Source organism: Giraffa tippelskirchi, chromosome 9, assembly GCF_054371585.1.
Source record: "Giraffa tippelskirchi isolate mGirTip1 chromosome 9, T2T-mGirTip1v1.2.pri, whole genome shotgun sequence".
Lineage (NCBI taxonomy): Eukaryota > Metazoa > Chordata > Mammalia > Artiodactyla > Giraffidae > Giraffa > Giraffa tippelskirchi.
The window spans coordinates 4,213,767-4,233,827 of record NC_137283.1 but is presented as its reverse complement, the minus strand read 5'-3'; the positions used below and the strand labels follow the sequence as shown (position 1 = coordinate 4,233,827).

Genomic DNA, 20,061 nt, shown 5'->3' with positions numbered 1-20,061 from the left:
ATGTTCATAAAACAGCAATTATTGCTATTTAGAATCTGTCCCATTGCATTTCTCATTGGTGCAAACTTACCAGACCTTGTATTAAATTACATAGAGGTGGACATATTAAGCTGATGATGAGATTCTTAAAATGTGGCCACTGGATCAGCAGGAGAATCTAGAAATGTATCGCAGGGGGAAACAGAACACTGTACTTATCATTTATGAGCTAAAAAGATTAATGATTTATTACTAGGCTCATTAATCAAAACTGTGTGGCTCTTTTTTTTTAAGGAGCAATTCCACTGTTCAAGTCAATTAGCCCACCAAAGCTATTACACCAAAGAAGCTACAATGCTATTCAGACTTCCCCAGGAGTATTTGGAGTATAAAATAAATGCTATTATTCAGAAGATACCGAATTGCTAAGCTTCTTAAATTCATACAGTTGGGAACCTGCAGCACATTAACATGCTGGAACTCATTAAGAGTCTTTTCTCCCCAGCTTCAGGGTCACTGGCATTCTCAGCGCAGTGACGAAGAATGACACGCCCCAGGCCTCCCAGGAGAGAATGCCTTGTGCCCCACCAGCTCCGCTTCAGCGCATCCCTGGGGCAGCAGTGGTGCCCACCCTTTGAGAGGCTGGCAGCTTCTGCTGGATGGCCCTAACACCCGAACAGGATGGCAGAGCTGGACCACACTGTGTGCGGAAGAGGCGAGGAAAAGGAGCAGCAGGCTTATAGCATCGTTTATCTTGCCCTTGTTAGAGCTCTATTTAAGACATTCCAGAATAAACATGCAACGTGTGAGTGAGGATTTAACCCATCAATTAGAATCTACGAGGCTCTTCTTTTTTTCTTTTAATTGAAGTATAGTTGATTTACAATGTTGTGTTTCAGGTGTAGAGCAAAGTGATTCAGATATGTATAACAAATATATATGTGGTATATATATGTATATGTGTGCGTGTATGTATATATATGTGTGTGTGGGTGTATATATATATATGTATATGTGTGTATATATATATATGTATATGTGTATATATATGTATATGTATATGTATGTATATATGTATATATATGTATATGCATATGTATATATATGTGTATGTATATATGTATATGTGTATATATATGTATATGTATATATATGTATATGTATATACATGTATATATATGTATATGTATATGTATATGTATATATGTATATGTATATGTATGTATATGTATATACATATATGTATATGTATATATATGTATATGTATATATATGTATATGTATATGTATACATATGTATATGTATATATAACTTATACAGTGCCCTTCCCTGATAGCTCAGCTGATAAAGAATCCACCTGCAATGCAGGAGACCCCAGTTCGATTACTGGGTCAGGAAGTTATTCTTGGGCTTCCCTGGTGGCTAAGATGGTAAAGAATCCGCCTGCAGTGTGGGAGACCTGGGTTCAATCCTTGGGTTGGGAAGACCTCCTGGAGAAGGGAATGGCTACACATTTCAGTATTTTGGCCTGGAGAATTCCATGGACTATCTAGTCCATGCGGGTCACAAAGAGTCGAACACTACTGAGCAATTTCACTTCAACCTATACAGTAGGCTCTTGCTGGTTATCCATTTTTTATATGGTAGTGTGTATCTGTTAATCGCAAACCCTCACTTTATCCCTCCTTCCCTTTCCCTTTTGATAAGCATAAGTTTGTTTTCTGCATCTGTGGGCCTATTTATGTTTTGTGCATAAGTTCATCTGTGTCATTTTATTTTAGATTCCACATGTAAGCATTATCATACGATATCTGTCTTTCTCTAACTGGCTTATTTCACTAGGTATAACCACCTCATGTCCATCCAGGCTGCTGCAAACGGTGTTAGGCCATTCCTTTGATAGCTGAGTAACATTCACTGTATATATGTACCGCATCTTCTTTATCTGTTCATCTCTTGACGCACACTTAGGTGCTCCCATGAAGCTTTATTACGTAAGTGAATAAATAAACGAGGGATCTTTAAAGTAGAATGCAAACTAATAAATATGCAAGGAATGTTGGAATTACAAAATCAATACTTGGTAACAATAATTGTAATAATGGACTTAGGCATGAATGATCAGAATATGTCAAAACGAGAGAGTAAAATTTGATGAGAACTAGGAACTGTACATAATCCCAAAGAATTTCCCTCCAAATCTCAAAGAATTTCCTCTGAAAGGTTACTAATCACAAGGGGAAAATGGTAACTTATCCGCGGCGACACCTTTCAGACAACATCTCACGATCAGCTCCATCACCGATATGGAGTGGGTGGGCTCCATGCGCCCCTCCCCCTCCTGTGTGCCGCATCAGAAGGTACGAGCGCTCTGTGACCGCTGTTCCAACAGTGCAAACCTGAATGGGCTCCCTGCAAAGTATCAGGCACACAGAAGTTGAGAGACATTCAATATACAACAACTGGTCTGTAATCTTTAAAAAAAATCAAGATGAAGAAAGACTGAAGAAGAACCAGAGATTAAAGGATACTAAAAAGATGTGACAGGTCCATGTAAGGACTCACACTGGATTGAATCCTGGCTCCTGGTCTGATAAAATGGTTGCTAATTATAAAGGAGTTTATTGAGACTCTAGACATTTTTAGCATATCAGTGTTAATTTTCTGATTTTGATCATTTTACTGGGTATGAATATTCTTATTAGGAAGTACACTGAAGTATTTATGAACAACAGGGCACCAAGTCTGTAACTCAGTGTCAAATATCTTAGAATGATAATAATGCTACATATATATATATGTATATATATATATTTCTAGAGAAAATGATAAAGCAAAAGTGGGAAATGTTTAATATGTGGAAAATCTAGGTGGAAAGTGTTATGCGATTCTTGTAACTTTTTGGTAACTTTAAAATTATTTGAAAATAAAAGCTAAGATAACTGTAAAAGTAAAATAAGCTATTAGTCTATATATATAAAATCTAATAATAGAAATATTCGCAAGTACTGCACCTTACTAAAGAATCAGAGGCAGGATATATTCTTTGTCTTGCATTCAAACTGTACTCTCTCAAGAGAAAAAGAGCAAAAAACATGAATTCAGCATTTGTTCCCCCTAATACCATGTGATTCTTACCATTAACAAATCATGGACAGCACCTATATTTTGGAATCATATGTATCCTCCTAGCTCCTGCTATCCAAGGAAAAGATGTAGTAAAATGCCTGCCTGGGAGATTGAACAGAGAGAATGAAGACGGGGTCCAAACTGAAGCCCTGGTCTCTAGAACAACAGAGCATAAAAGAAGAGCCAGATAAATTCTCTTTAAAGGCAGACATAATTCTTTTCCCACACCACCATCTCTCCATGGCCCTGGCGGAGTTTCATCCCATAGTGTAGCCCACATGTACACCATCAGGACCCTACCCTCCTTGGCAGACACACAGCTGATGCTGTTGAGAGTCGGTAGCCCCAGACACAACAGGGGAAGAGGCAATGGTTGCTATAGTTATGCACAGGTCACTGATTTTGAAATGAGGCAATGTTGTCTGTCAGGAGACAACTGGCAATATATGGAAACATTTTTATTTGCCATGACGGCAGAAAGGAAGCTGCTATTGGTATGCAGTAACATATAAGAAAGCCCTCCACAACAAAGAATGTTCTGTGCATGACAGTATCTGTTATGTCAAACTTCAGACACCCTGGTACAAACCTCTTTAAAGTGGGAAAACAATATATATATATATATATATATATATATATATAGGGCATAAATATACTGTTATTACATAGCTATCACTATGCATCATAATATAGCTCATATAAATATACATAATAGACTCCTAGTGTTGATTTACTTTTATTAAGAACTTAAACTTATGTTTAAATATTTAATCAATTATGTATGTTGATATTATCTGTTTATAGCTCCAATACAAACAATAAAGCAAGAGCATTTTGAAACTACATACAAGTGGGGCTTCCTTGGTGGCCCAGTGGCTAAGACTTCACACTCCCAACGCGGGGGACCTGAGTTGCCTGTCAGGGAACTAGATCTCACATGCTGTAACAGCATGCAGGCTGCAACTAGAGAAGCCATGCACTGCAATGAAGACCCAGCACAGACAAAACAAATACAGTTAAAAAGCAAAATGGCATAAAAGCAAAGTTTCATGACCACTACAATTTAATGAAACCATTAATGTGATATCATGGAGGATGTCATTTTGCCAAATCTAAATTGCCACTTGCTGTGTGAGCATGTTACTGCTTGCAGCAGGTATTTTGAAGTTCATGGGCTATGTTATTTTTGCCATGTGACAGCATGCTTTCCCATCACTTTTCTCTACTTAAATTGCTATGAAACCTTCATCTGAGCATGGTTTGCCAGGCTAACAGTTGTCATTTGGCCTAAAAGCATCATTTACTTGTTACGTCTGCCTCGTTTTCTCATTAGCCCCAGACAGTGACAGTAGGTCTCCTTGGCACCGTGCAATTATAGACACACACACAGGCAGTGGGATCAGCTGGTCAACCAGATGACCACAAATATGCTTTCATAATCATTTCAAAGGTTGTTATAGAAAGGAAAATCCCAGATTTATAAATTCTCATAGGAGATTCATGAGGACTTAAAATATTTCCACAAACTCCAGTGAGAAAGACGCCGTATGATGAAACGTCAGCAGGGATGTCCAAGGCTGATTTGGTTTCAAATGTATAAACAGGTACGCATTATATTACAAACACACACACACACTATAATTATGGACTAGTGGGTTCACTTGCTTGAATGTCTCCTTACCATTTAAAAGAAGGATACTTCTGTCATAGGTTTATTACGAGGATTAAATGAGACTTCACAGAGGTTAACGTCTGTATCTTTCCCTCATCTAAGCTGCTACACACATTCACTGGGCGCCAGCCTCTATTTTCTTAAGTAAATGAGAAACAAAATTGTTACAGGCTTAAACAAACTAAAATTCAGGTTAACTTGAGGGAACAGGTAACTGGATCAATTTCAGAAACTTACATTAAGGAGCACAGTGAATCAAAATGTATCTATTTATAGGTAATGGCATGTCACTGATTATTAATAGCTCTTCTGTGAAAACTGCCTGCTTTAGCAGAGAGGAACTCAGAAATCAAAGAAGACAGAAACGGCAGCAAGGACAGGAATCATGGCTTCCTCTGACTTTTCTTTTTCCTTTCCACCCTGTTTCCTTATGAATCTTTAACACAATGGCAGATGAGAACTTAAAACAAAATAGGATAAGATTTACATAAAGAAAGGATTGGTGCATATCAGATTAGCTGAAAAAATTACAAAATTCATAGAATTCAAAACATTTTCCAGGCAAGCAGAAAGGCCAAGCTCCTCAGCAGGAAAGCGCTTCCTGTGCCCAAGGAGGGGGCCAGTGTGGCTGGGAGACAGTGAGCTGAGGGAGGGGCAGAAACCACCCTGGAAAGGTGGGCAGGGCCCAGAGCAGGCAGGGCACGGAGAGCATGCTGAGGGTACACAATAGGACCGACGACTTTCTTCTTTTTTAAAAAATTAGTTTATATTGGAGTACAGTTGATTTACAATCTTTTGTTAAGTTTCTGCTGTACAGCAATGAATCAGCTATACATAAACATATCCACTCTTTTGGATTTCCTTCCCATTTAGGTCACCAGAAGCGCTGAGGAGAGTTCCCTGCGCTATGCAGTAGGTTCTCATCATCTCTGAATACTCATTGGAAGGACTGATGCTGAAGCTGGAGCTCCAATACTCTGGCCACCTGATGTGAAGAACTGACTCACTGGAAAAGATTCTGATTCTGGGAAAGATTGAAGGCAGGAAGAGAAGGGGGCGGCAGAGGATGAGATGGTTGGATGGCATCATCAACTCAATGGACATGAGTTTGAGCAAGCTTCGGGAGTTGGTGATGGACAGGGAAGCCTGGTGTGCTGCAGTCCATAGGGTTGCAAAGAGTTGGACACTACTGAGTGACTGAACTGAACTGATAATGAAGAGATCTAGACAGGTTACCATCAACCGGCCCTGCCACGACATTGTGTCTCTGTGTCTCCTCCATCCTGAAGCCTGCACTGAAGTCACTGAATCTCATGCTTCATGTCCATGAGGTGAGAGGACTCTCAGAGTTCAAGCCCCATGTTCCTCTGCAGTCCTAGTAGGTCAACAGACCCAGTCCTGTACACACTGACAAATAGTGTTCATGGTACAGGAGGCCCAGGGATTTTTAAATATCAGCAATTTAGTAGTTCTGATTCAAAAGCTACCAATCCATGAAGAGACTCCCAAAACTGGAGCTCTTGATTTTGTCATCATTTCATTTTCATGATGGTAATTGACAATTTATATTTTAACAATACTTGGTATGAAGAGAAAGGAAAAGGGGAAATGTGATTATTATAGAAAGGAACACCTAATACAATGTAGAGCTGAGGAAAAGATCCTCGACTGGAAGTGAAGAGAAAGAATGGGGCAAAAGCTAAACAAAACCCCAATAACATCAAAAGCCCAGAGGCAAGGATGAGCAGCAGGTAACAGGTGTGATGACAGCACCTCCCAGGAGGCACCTGCAGTGTGGTAAGCCCTGCCCTGCATTGTCTCTAACACGTCCGTCCTTCAAGCTGGATGTTACTGTCACCACTATTTTGCAGATGAGTAAATAGTGGATAGAGGACTGATCTAAAGGCATACAGCACCACAGTCAAGGTTCAAATCCAAGCCGGTGACTCCAGAGCCCCAGCTCTTCAAAGATACGAGACAACCACCAACGACACAACTATTCCAACCCAAATTCTAATGTACGTGTACATTAAAATCAAATGCACTAGCTGTAATAAAAAGAATAATGTGTTATAGGTGTATACATACATATATATGTACACACACACACACATGATATATACGGACTTCCCTGGTAGCCCAGGGAACTGTCCATCGGGTTGCAAGAGTTGGACACAACTTAACAACTAAAGCATATATACATGTATGTTATGTGCTGTGCTTAGTCACTCCGTTGTGTCTATTTGTGACCCCACGGACTGTAGCCCGCCAGGCCCCTCTGTCCATGGGATTCTCCAGGCAAGAATACTGGAGTGGGTTGCCATGCCCTCCTCCAGGGATCTTCCTGACTCATAGATCGAACCCGGGTCTCCTGCATTGCAGGCAGATTCTTTACTGACCGAGCTATGAGGGAAGCCCATACACACACACACACACACATTATGTCAATCCTAAAGGAAATCAACCCTGAATATTCACTGGAAAGACTGATGCTGAAGCTGAAGTTCCAATACTTTGGCCACCTGATGCAAAGAGATAACTCACGGGAAAAGACCCTGATGCTGGGAAAGACTGAAGGCAGGAGGAGAAGGGGATGATAAAGGATAAGATGGTTGGATGGCCTCGCTGATTTAATGGACATGAGTTTAACCTAGCTCTCAGAGATGGTGGACAGGAGAGCCTAGCGTGCAGCAGTCCACAGTGTCACAAGAATCAGACACAAGTTAGTGACTGAACAATATAATGTATAGTAACTTCTTGACTTATTACACCAGCCATAAAAGCGAGTTACTAAGAGAGAAACAAATTGGAATATACATACTGACTCGGACTGCCAAAAAAGCTTCAGCAAATTCAGAATCTAATAGAATACATAGCACAAATAAATTAATAAGAAAGGAATGTTTAGGTAAATTTTGACCTGCTATCATCAGAGTACTTCAGGCAAAACTGGAAACAACTAAATTTCCTACATGATGGGATAGTTTAGTGAACTATGTTTCCATAAAATGGCGAATCTTGTAGTTATTAAACTGGATTCTTGTAGAAAGTATGGATAAAAGAAAGTATCAGTATTATATAATTATATGGAGAAAGGAGGGGAAAAAAGCATGTTGGCACATTATGCATTTGCATAGAAAAGAACCAGAAGGAAATACATTACTTTTAAATGTTGCTTACCAAGTGGCATCCAGAATATACTTTCCTTCTCCTTATTTCTTATTTATCCATGATTTCAGCTTTTTTAATACAGAAAGGATATGTATTGATTACATATCAAAAATAATAAACTTAATATAAATTCAGAGAAAATTTTTTTTTTTTTTCTGGAGTCATCAACAAGTCTTTGCTTTTCAAGGGTACTGCAGAATTCCAGTGCCTGCATGAGTATATCTAAGGGATATATTTCCAGAAGTAGAATTTCTACATCAACAGAAAGACTAATTTAGTATGTTTCAGGTACTCCATAATATTTGTACTAATTTTTACATTTGCCAAGAGTACATAATAGATCCATTCTCCTTACACATCATCAATAGTAGTGTGACCCATCTTTTTAATTTTTGCCCACTTATTTGCTAAATTTAAGGACCATTTATGCCTTCCGTCCTTAGAGTCACTGAAAGTTTATACTTTGGGATCTCTTTTTTTTCACTTCCTAGGGATAATAAGGCAGAGCAAAGGATGAAAAAGCATCAAAGGGTAGCAGAGTGGTTTGGGATCTGTGAGGACAAATGAGCATGCATGCAAGCAACGTGCACGAATGTGATACAGCACCTGACGCACCAACGCGAACATCCCCTTCATGGAACACGCACAACATCCCAGCAGGCAGTCTGTCCCCAAAAGAAATGACTTATTACTAGAAAACTGGACCCGTGGCTTCACCTCTGACCTTAAGGCTGGTTCTTCATCTCTCAGTTACCAAAACACACTATGAAAAAGAGCTAACGATGGCAACAGCCATTTGATGGGCAGTGAGGATTAGGGTAGTTGTACATGAAGAGGCCGGGAATTCTCCAAGAGAAGATGCTGGGAACACAGCTGTGATCATGCTTAGTCACACGATCGACAGAGACGAGGCACTGATTCTAGGGAAGTACGGCAGGTCCACGGTCAACCTTAGGGAGATCTGCTTGGGCCAGCCTCAGGTGGAAGTCTTGGCCGAGCTGTAAAAAGACGTGGTGTGACCTACAGAGGGAAGAGCACAGCACTGGAGGTGCAAACACTCAGTTCACTCCTTGACCAGTCGCCCGGCTTCTCGAACTCGCGCTTTTCCTGGCCACAGATGAAGCTCGCCGTACCGTACCGCGGGGCTGTGAGGCGCATGAGTTGAGGTTGTTTGTGGAACACCCAGCACAGTGTCCGACGCTGACAGGCACCCCCAAGCAGCCCCTGGATTTCACACAGGTTCATTAAAGGGAAATTTCACTTGACTGCAGGATGTCATTTTACAATTCACAGAAGGCTGTGGAATCACTCTCCAGGAAATATTCTTAAACCAAAACAAAAAAAAACAACCACTAATTAGGCAGAAGGGGGGGAACAGTACAGAAGAAGGAAGTGATCTTCAAGAGATGCTACTCTTTCTTTCCCCCCAAATTGAAACAATTCTGCATTATGTATCTGATGAAATGACACGAGTTCCTCTTGTGCTTTGTAACATGGAAACAGCACACTCACCAGATAATCAGACGCAGGCCCAGGAAGAAAGACTTGCCTCAAGGCCTCTAACTGCTGTTACCTTCATCATGGGCTGAGTTTCAAGAAGATCCCACTCAATTCTGCCCCCCTTCTTCTAAGCCATCTGGAAGCGTGCATGCTCAAGTATCTAAACTTACTTACTAACCCTAACTTTCAATAACCTAATTCTACATTCTATGTTAAAAAAAATAATTCTACCTTCCATGTTAAATGAAAGCAAAATAATTAACTTGCAATATAAACCTGATCTTCATGTTTCTACGGAGAAGAGAAGTGATTATTCACTTGCATCTAGATCTTGTCTTCCCGCCCCTACATACAGTCCCCACAGGGCGATCTTATCAAGTCTCAGGAGTTTAAATTCCATCTCCAAGCCATCTCTCCCGTCCTGCCCTTTCATCTCCAGATGCACATGCCCAGCTGCCCCCTCAACATTTCCACCTGCAGGTCCCACAGACACTGCCCTCCACCCTAACTCACTCCTTTCCAGCCCTCTCCATCTGGTAAATGGTAACTCTTCTGTGGCTCGGGTCATAAAACTCTATGTCACCCCTCTTCCTTTTTCTGTCTGCATTCAGTCATTAAATCCTATAAATCTTGCTTTCAAAATCATTCAGAATTCACAGACTTCTCACCTCTCTGTGTGATGCCCATGGTCCAGCCCATGGACCTCTCTCTCCTAGGTTCTTATATATAAACAGGTCCTCACTGATCTCCCTACTTTCACTCCTGCTTCTCAATTCAGCCTATCAGCAGACTGAGTCATCCTTGCAAAGCTGTAAACATGGTCAGATCATGAGCCTGCTCAAGATCAACCCGGCTTCCTATCTTACCCAGAATAAAAGCACATGCCCATAGAATGACCTGCAAGTCCCCCTACCCTGCTTCTTTCGCTTCCTCACTGATCCTCAACCACCGCAGGCCTGATTTTGGCGCAGGGCTTCTGTGCTTGCTGTTCCTGCTGCTTAGAATCACCTTTTCCCAGAAAATGACACAGCTTTCTTCCTCTACTCCTTCACGCCTCTGTCCAGTCTCACCTTCCGGCAGGGGCTGCCCCTTACAACACTGTTTGGAATCGCACACGTGCACCTTTTCTTCTCCCTTCCTTTCCATGCCTTGTCTTTCTCCAGAATAACGCGGTCCTCTCTCCCCCATAAAACCAAGGTTCACAGAGCAAGGCATTTGTTGACCTTGTTCATTTATGTGACTCCAGCTCTTAGAAGGTATCTTTGCACATGATAGGTGCTCAATAAATATTTGTTGAAAGAAAGAGTAGGTTTGAAGCAAAGTTTTGGAGCACCGACTGGTTGCACTGCTCTCAAGATAGCATACATACTTGGGGGAAGCAAGGATCCTGTATAGGGGCAAGCACTAACCTGGGAGCATCTCCTTACTTGCGACGTGGCTAGCAGAGGGAAAGAGAATGCAAGGCACAGTAGCCAAGACAGGGAAGCAACGTAATGCCCATCGACAAAAGAAGGGGTCAAGAAGATGCGGTGCGTGTATACAGTGGGGTACTACTCAGCCACAGAGAGGTAAAGCGCGCCCGTGGTAGGCACGCGGACCTAGAGATGATCCTACCCAGCAAGTCAGACAAAGACAGATATCATACGATGTCACTTACATGTGACCTCAAATATGACACACATGGACTTGTCTAGGAAACTGATTCACAGAACAGGCTGTGGTTGCCAAGGTGAAGGCGGGTTTGGGGTATGAAATGGAAGTTTGGAGTTAGTCAATTCAAACTGTTACATACAAGACAGATAAATGGATAAACAAGGTCCTACTGTATAGCACAGGGAACTATATTCAATATACTGTGATAATCCATAATGGAAAAGAATATGAAAACAGTATATATGTATGACTGAATAACTTAACTGTACACCAGGAACTAACACAACACTGTATGTAGATCAACTATATTTCACCAGTAAAAAAAAAAAAAAAAAAAAGAACACAGTGATTCTGTTATTTACAAGCCACTCAAAGATATATACATTTTTAACTGCTTTAATAATTATGCTACTGGTCAATAATGTATTTGCTGTGTTGTATTATTTTCCTTTTCTTCAGTCAGATATCGAGCCAGATATTTGCTCAATTACAAAAGACAACAAGCTAATCCTTATTATAAAGCCATCCAAACTTTACAATGTTCCATCCTATTTATTAGATTAAGACCAAGGCAAGCCAACAATTACAGCCTGTGCATGCAGCCATGGAAATAGCCACCCGCTCCAGGATTCTTCCTGGAAAATCCTGTGGACGGAGGAGCCTGGCGGGCTACATCCATGGGGTCACAAAGCATCAGACACGACTGAGCACACACACGTAGTCATGGGAAGGGGGTGGTCTTTGGAGGAGAGAGTTGAATTCTGGTCTGGCTTTTGCTACAAGTTCATTCTGAGACCCTGGGTTAATCATCTGACCTCTCTTGGCTCTGGGGTGTCTGCATCTGTTTGAAATGGTTGAACAAGGTTGTCTCTAAGGCCTCGTTCAGCTCCAAATTCCATGACTGTATTCATCAAGCAACCTCATAGGCCAGACTCCAAGTTCCTCCGAGGCCAGGAACACGACCCAGCTATTCACACTGTGGCCAAATCCACAGACCCAAAGCATCGAAACTCTCTTCCCAAACATGTTCAGAACAGCTCAGAGAGCCAGCACATGTGGAGGAAAATCATTTTCAGGAACAGTCTCAGGGGTGCACTCAACAAGGGCCCACAATTACACGTCAAGATGGTGGGGGTGCTGGTCATGGACTCAATCCAACTCCAATAAAGAGGAAGGACGACACTGACATTTGGATGAGATTATAACGAGAATCTGTTCTTTGCAGATGTGGCAGGAATCCGAGCTAATATGGTGGGGAGGATGACCCAATATTTGGAAACACTTCTGCAAAAGCTTAGGGCTTAAGCTGTCTAGGTCTTTGTGAATCTTAGTTATATCGATCGGGTTAAACACAGAGGTACAACATTTGGGGGGGGGAGGACTGAATATAAAGGGAAATATAATAATTTGTGTATCTTACACAATCATTTGTGTATCTTAGTAGTTTATATAAAGTATATGCAATAACAACTGATATTTACAACAATTAATAGTTTTAAGTCATGTCAACAGGCAAATATATGCCTCAAATCCTACTATTTGCATAGTACTTTATACTTACTCCTGTATTTTTAAAATTAATTTTTATAATTTTTATTTTAAATTAATTTTAATTTAATTTAATTTTTATTAATTTTGTGTTTGTTTCTGCTGTACAACAAAGTGAATCAGCCACATATATGTATGTATGTATACACAGATACATATATCCCTTCCCTTTTGGATTTCCTTCCCATTCAGGTCCCCACAGCCCTGAGTAGAGTTCCTTGTGATACACAGTCGGTTCTGATTAGTTCTCTATTTTATACATAGTATCACTAGTGTATATGCATCTATCCCAATCTCTTAATTCCTTCCATCCCCCTCTCCCCGCTTGGTATCCATATATTTGTTCCCTATGTTTGTGTCTCTATTTTTGCTTTGCAAATAAGATCATCTATACCATTTTTCTAGATTCCATATATATGCATTAATATATGATTTTGTTTTTCTCTTTCTGACTTATTTCACTCTATATGACAGTCTCTAGGTCCACCCACATTTCTAAAAATGACCCAGTTTCATTTCTTTTTATGGCTGAGAAATATTCCATTATATAAAAAAAATTATATGTTTCATTGTTTTCAAGGCAGAGATGAGAAAACTATTTTCCTTAGAAGTAAATTCCTCTTTTTACAAAATGTGCTCAGGTTAAGAATGCTAACAGCTCATGGATGAATTCACTAGAGCAAATTATAATCAATTGGCTTCTGGAAATCATGTTGCTTACCTCTTTTCATATAAAGAAGTAACATCAGGAAAGTGGGCACAATATCTATTTTCTTTACTGTTCTATATTCAGTGCCTGGCAAAGTGATCCAATATTTTTGGATGAATAAACTCGTGTTCCTTGGCATGCATTAGAATGATTACACAATTCTTTATACCAAAACAGAGAAATTAAGGCATTCCCATAAAGCATAGCATTAACTCATGTCAAGCAATGAAGCCATGCAAGGGGTAGGCTGATACTTCATAGAGGCCTCCAAAGAGAATAAGTAGTTCCTTAAACACAGACTCAGAGGTTCTAGAAAGAAAAGCAGTGACATGCCTGGTCTGACAGTTAAACTGGATGAAGAGAATTCACTGAAATAAGACAGACGGTAGTTTCCCATCTCTGAACTAACAGACTGTGATTTTACTTGAAGTGGGTTCTATTCTTTCAGAGGACACAGAGCTGTCATCCACTACTATTCAGGATTTTGGGAAAAGTATGGATGGCAGAGTCAGACTGATCTTGCATACCAGGTCTGCTCCTTTCTAGCTCTGTGACCTTCAGTGACTTATTCAAACTTTCTGAACCTTAGCATCTCAAGGGGTTAATGTGCCCGTCCCAAGATTTCTGGAGAATCCAAGAGAACATATATGTAGATACACAAGCGCCGTGCCTGCACAGGCAACATATGCCATGAAATGTAGCTCTTATTACCACTGAGATATCAGTATTTACTGCTGACATAGGGAAGAAAGAGAATATTTAAATTTAACTCTCCCTCAATAAAAAAAAAGTCCATATAAATTTATTTGGCCAGAGTCCTTATTTTTCACAAGTCTGAAAAGGCAAATAAATAAAAATTCCAATAGAAGATAGGTGAATATTTAAAATCAACATGGCTTAAAGGATTGTTCTGTAAAGATTTTTCATAATGCAATAACCATGAGTGTATGCTAAGTCACTTCAATCATGTCTGGCTCTTTGCGACCCCAGAGACTGTAGCCCACAAGGCTCCTCTGTCCACGGTATTCTCCAGGCAAGAATACTGGAGTGGATTGCCATGCCCTCCTCCGGGGGGGGGGCTTCCCAAACCAAGGATCGAATCTGTGGATCTTTGTCTCTTACATCTCTTGTATTGGCAGGTGGGTTCTTCACCACTAGCACCACCTGAGAAGCCATCTCCTTCCGTTCTGTTTGTAGTCACTAAGGATATTCTGAATGCAATCTGAAAAATGCAACCTGCTTTCCCTGCAAGTGTCTTTCCACTATCCATTCACTAACTCAACCCCATGGCCCCTCTGTTGCCTATTAGTATCCTTTGTGACTGATAAAACACCCAAACTCACTTTTATGCAAGGTTGTGCTTCATCCCTATTACTATATTTGATTATAACTTTCTTAGTGAAAGAGACAAATGTAAATGTAGTGTTTTCAATAGTCCACAGGCAGGTTATCTGAAAATTATATTTTTAAAGGTGCATTCCATAAGGCATTTATATTCCAATGTAAGAAAAAGTACTTAGGGGAAAAAAAGATTCTGGATAATTCATAGTTTTCATTTATCTTGGCCACCACTGCCCTCCACTGCAGATATCTGAATTGGCAGCATCACTGAGTCCTAATAAAGAAGGCAGTAATTCTTCAAAACCTTATATCAAAGGATCTGAGTTTTTTAAAAGGCAAAAATTTATAGAGTCACACACATAACTCAAAAACTGTAAAAACTTCCATGGATTAAAACCAATATACTTCTCACGGAACAGAAGAGAGGCTTTTGATTTGTCCAATGCAATCAGGTGCTGATGCTTGATTCTAGATGTAAAGATAAAGCTTTGAGGCCTTCTTTCTATCACAAGACTCTCCTTTTAATATTAGCTGTGATGTTGCTTGTATTGTTAACAGGTCCCATTACAGGTGAAACAGGATTCAGTTCAGTTAAGTCACTCAGTTGTGTCTGACTCTTTGAAACCCCATGGATCGCAACACACCAGGACTCCCTGTCCATCACCAACTCCTGGAGTTTACTCAAACTCATGTCCATTGAGTCCGTGATACCATCCAACCTCTGTCCCCTTCTCCTCCCGCCTTCAATCTTTACCAGCATCAGGGTCTTTTCAAATGAGTCAGCTCTTTGCATCAGGTGGCCAAATTATTGGACTTTCAGCTTCAGCATCAGTCCTTCCAATGAACACTCAGGACTGATCTCCTTTAGGATGCACTGGTTGGATCTCCTTGCATTCCAAGGGACTCTCAAGAGTCTTCTCCAACACCACAGTTCAAAAGCATCAATTCTTCGGTGCTCAGCTTTCTTAACAGTCCAACTCTCACATCCATACATGACTACTGGAAAAACCATAGCTTTGACTAGACGTATTTTTATTGGCAAATGTCTCTGCTTTTTAATTACAGTCCTACAAAATCAATTATAACTGAAACTGCAAATCATCCAGTTAAAAGAATCCTCAGTGTGCCTGGCTGCCTGTTGGCTGCAGCTTGGGCTCCCTGGGAAGATGACCATGGAGCTTTATTTATTTTCTAAGCACATCATTTAAAACCATGGTCTAGTAAATTAAAAAAAAAAAAGTATTTATTTTAATTGAAGTATAGCTGTACAATTTTTAAAAATTTTTATCTATTGGAGTATAATTGATTTACAATATTGTATTAGTTTCAGGTGTACAGCAAGTAATTCAGCTATACATATGCACATATCTATTCTTTCTTTGAATGCATTAATATTTATTGACTAAGAAAGATGTGACATTAAATTATAAACTTAACCTTCACAATGAAAAGTGAAACTGTTAGTTGCTCAGTCATGTCCAATTCTTTGTGACTCTATGGACTGTAGCCCACCAGGCTCTGCTGTCCATAGCATTATCCAGGTAAGAATACTGGAGTGGGTTGCCATTTCTTCCTCCAGGGGAACTTCCTGACCCAGGAATCAAACCTGCATCTCCTCTGTCTCCTGAATTTCAGACAGATTCTTTTCCCAATGAGCCAATATGATATCCGTCATTAGTTTGTTTTTTTCCTCATCCATCTAGGAGATTTGTCTGTGGTAGAGATGGAATTTTAGAGCATCATGTGTATTAAGGATGGACTTTGGGATGGTCGCCTCTGAAAAGGAGTGGGCGGAGGGGGAGGTTGAGTAATGATGCAGACTTGACCTTGGCTGCTTCCAGAGCTAGAATGGCCCTTAGTCATTCTGACTTGGGCCTAGACAGCCAGGTGCTCAAACCAGCACACAGATCAGTCCTTGGATGTGCCCACCCAAGAAAGGCACCACCTTGGCCCCAGTGTCCTCTGTGGCTCTGAGCATCACTGTTAATTCTGTTGTCAGTTCACAGCCTTTGCAGCAGTTGAGGTGACAGGTTCTTCACTCTGGGGTATTCAGGTGGCACGTCACAATGTCACCACACCCTTCAGCACTTCCAAGGTTAGTTGGTTCCCTAGTTATGATTTCTGATAGATCTAGAAAAAATGGGATAGGGATGCCACAGAAGTCTCTGCTTCCTATCTGAGATGACTGGCTTGGCTTCATCCATCCCACCACCGACAGAACAGCAGCCGCTGATAGAATCATCTCTATCCCCCGACACTCCTCTTGACATTCCAGTGAGAGTGTCAGACCCAGATAATGACCATGAAGAGAGCAAATCTGCACAGATTTTAATCTGTTAACATGGAGAAGTTTTCCTTTCCCACGAGATCTAATTTCAACTCTATAGGGATTACACTGATTATTATTCCATTTTTCTCCAATAGAACATCCACTATGGATAAAAATTTAAGGAAATTCTTAATATTCTTGTATCCACTTAGAGCCAGAAATAGCCATACCCTAAAGTAGTGGCTACTTTCTCTCTCAAGACTTAGGTCAATGACTATTTAATAATGTAATCAGCAGGCTTCAAAACTTTCCAGCTGCAATGAAATAATGCCATTTGCAGAAACATGGATGGACCTAGAGATTATCACATTAAGCAAAGTAAGTCAGACAAAGACAAATATCACATATCACTCATATGTGGAATCTAAAATGGCACAGATAAACATGCATAGCGAACAGAAGGCTTCCCTGGTGGCTCAGTGTTAAAGAATCTGCCTGTCAGTGCAGGGGACTCGAGTTCAGTTCCTGGGTCAGCAAGATCCCCCGGAGAAGGAAATGGCAACACGCTCCAGTATTCTAGCCTGGAAAATCCCATGGACAGAGGAGCCTGGCGGGCTGCAGTCCATGGGGTCGCAAAGAGTCAGACACAACTGGAAGCGACTTAGCACAGCACATGGTACAGAATCAGACTTTCAGAAAAAAGAAGAGACTTGTGGTTGCCAAGGTAGAGGAGAGGCAGAAGAGGGAAGGCTTGGGAGTTTGGGATTAACAGATGCAAACTAGTATATACAGGATGAATAAACAGCAAGATCCTACTGTGTGGCACAGGGAACTATATTCAATATCCTGTGATAAACTATAATGCAAAAAAATATAAAAGAATATAAAAAAAAATGTTCAGTTCTATTCAGTTGCTCAGTCATGTCTGACTCTTTGTGATGCATGAGATGCACCACGCCAGGCCTCCTTGTCCATCACCAACTCCCGGAATCCACCCAAACTCATGCCCATTGAGTCGGTGATGCCATCCAACCATCTCATCCTCTGTCGTCCCCTTCTCCTCCTGCCTTCAATCTTTCCCAGCATTAGGGTCTTTTCAAATGAGAATGTATGCATGTGTATAATTGAGTCACTTTGCTGTACAGCAGAAATTAACATTGTTAATCAACTATATTTCAATAAAATTAAAACCAAATAACAAAAAAAATAACCTTTCCACCTGTCATTTAAATGGAGAGTAGTGATGATCCAGGTGGCACTAGAGGTAAAGAACCCACTTGTCAATGCAGGAGACTCCAGAGGTGAGAGTTCAATTCCTGGGTCAGGAAGATCCCCTGTAGAAAGAAATAGCAACCCACTCCAGTATTCTTGCCTGGGGAATTCTGTGGACAGAGGAGCCTGGTGGGCTACAGTCCACGGGGTCACAAAGAGTTGGACATGACTCACACACAGATACACAGACTGATGACCAGTAAATTCATCTTCAATCTGTCCTCTTGCCTTTTGAATTCTAAAGGAATTCTTGTATGAACTACCCTCTAAGCTTACCCAGTGTTAAGAATTCAAAACAAAAGCAGCTCACAGGGCTGTCACTCAGCAGGGGCTTTGCTCTTCATTGCAAAAGACAAGATACTCTCTCAATGGAAGGAGCCTGCCACCAGGAGCGTTTGACACTGTCACACTTGAGGGCCATCCCACAGGTTGGGCCCATCAATGGAACTTAATAAAACAAACCACAATAAAAGTGTTGGCTGGAAGCATCCCAGCACATAACTGTAAGCTGTTCTGTATTTTGCAGGCTTTCTAAAATGAAAAACCTTGACCTGTCTTTTCTCAAATGGGCTTCCTGGCTCTTGACAGCCTTTCCATTCCTACTCTCATTTGGCAAGAAATCCGGTAAGAAACTGTCCCACGGAGGAGAGAAATGAATGGCAGAGGACCCAAAATAAAAGTGTCTGATTTCCGTAAACATGAATTGTGTCTAGTTTCTCCTTATGTGAGTTTGAAGGAACAGACGATAAAAGAACCAAGGAGTAGCTTTTTTGTATGGGAAAATAGAAAAAAAATAGTCAACATTTTTGGGGGGTGAGTAGAGGTTGGGGTTTGTGAAAGACTGATTTAGCTGTTTTTCTTGTTGGATGTTTACTTTTATAGTGAAGATGGTGATTAATAACTCATTGCTATACTTATGAGAAAGCACTTTCACACTGAACTGAAAAAAAAAAAAAATTAACACTGTCCTCTGAAATAAGGAAGGTCCAGAAACGATGGCTCTTGGATTATAAACTTATAGAAAGGTCACTCATCTCTGGCATTCCATCTAAATATTCTAGCTATAAGGATGAAGGTGTTTCTTAACCCAATTGGCACAGTCTACCCCAGGACAAAAGAAGACATTTATTTCATACACCTTACTTCATTTCTCACAATAATAAACTGCAAAAGAGAATTTAAATATGCCTTTGCATAATTTCCTTTAAATAGGCAAGATAAAACTTTATGGTGATTTGGGGACAGAAACACTAATATAAACATTTTCCAGATGTGAAAAACACTACCTTTCATGAAAGATATTAATTTCAAGGCAGAGACAGCTCATGTAACATCCCCGCCTTGAATTTTACAAGTACACAGAGGACCCTTCACCATTCATTTCCACGGTGAAGGGATGAGGCAGTGAACTCTCTGAGGCCTCAGGATTATGTCAAGAACAGGGAAACAGCAAACCATCCCTGAACTGAATTTTCTTCCCTTCCAGTCCAAGAAACTGACTATAAGACAATTCTGGGGACTTCAGCTCTCCTAATGCCATCGTCTGTTCTGAGGGTAATTTGGAAAGGCAGCTGTACAAGTGTCCTGGACACAGAAGTTTCTGGGAACAACGCATGAGCCAATGCAGTCTTTCTAAGACACCCCTCTGCCAGGTACAGAGCATCTGGATGATGGTGAGTGAATGTGCACTCCTCCTTTCTGTTCTCAGCTCCATCCCTGAAGATCCATCACTGGTGGTTCTGCCTGAAGAGTTCCTTGTGTGAGAGTGGTGGAGAGGGCACGTGTCTTCACACTGGGTGAGTTCTGCCAAATCCTGA

The 20,061-nt window shown here is 40.7% G+C and overlaps 1 protein-coding gene and 1 long non-coding RNA gene across 16 annotated transcripts in view; both read right to left on the bottom strand.

The window, feature by feature from the left end:
- Positions 1-20,061, bottom strand: part of RBMS3 (RNA binding motif single stranded interacting protein 3) — a 1,621,798-nt gene that overhangs the window by 316,887 nt on the left and 1,284,850 nt on the right. The window lies entirely within an intron of this gene.
- Positions 12,729-16,795, bottom strand: LOC145520523 (uncharacterized). Its single transcript, XR_014064542.1, has 2 exons — positions 16,255-16,795; positions 12,729-14,404 (listed from the first exon to the last, which is right to left on the bottom strand). It is a non-coding gene; the product is annotated as an uncharacterized LOC145520523 (long non-coding RNA).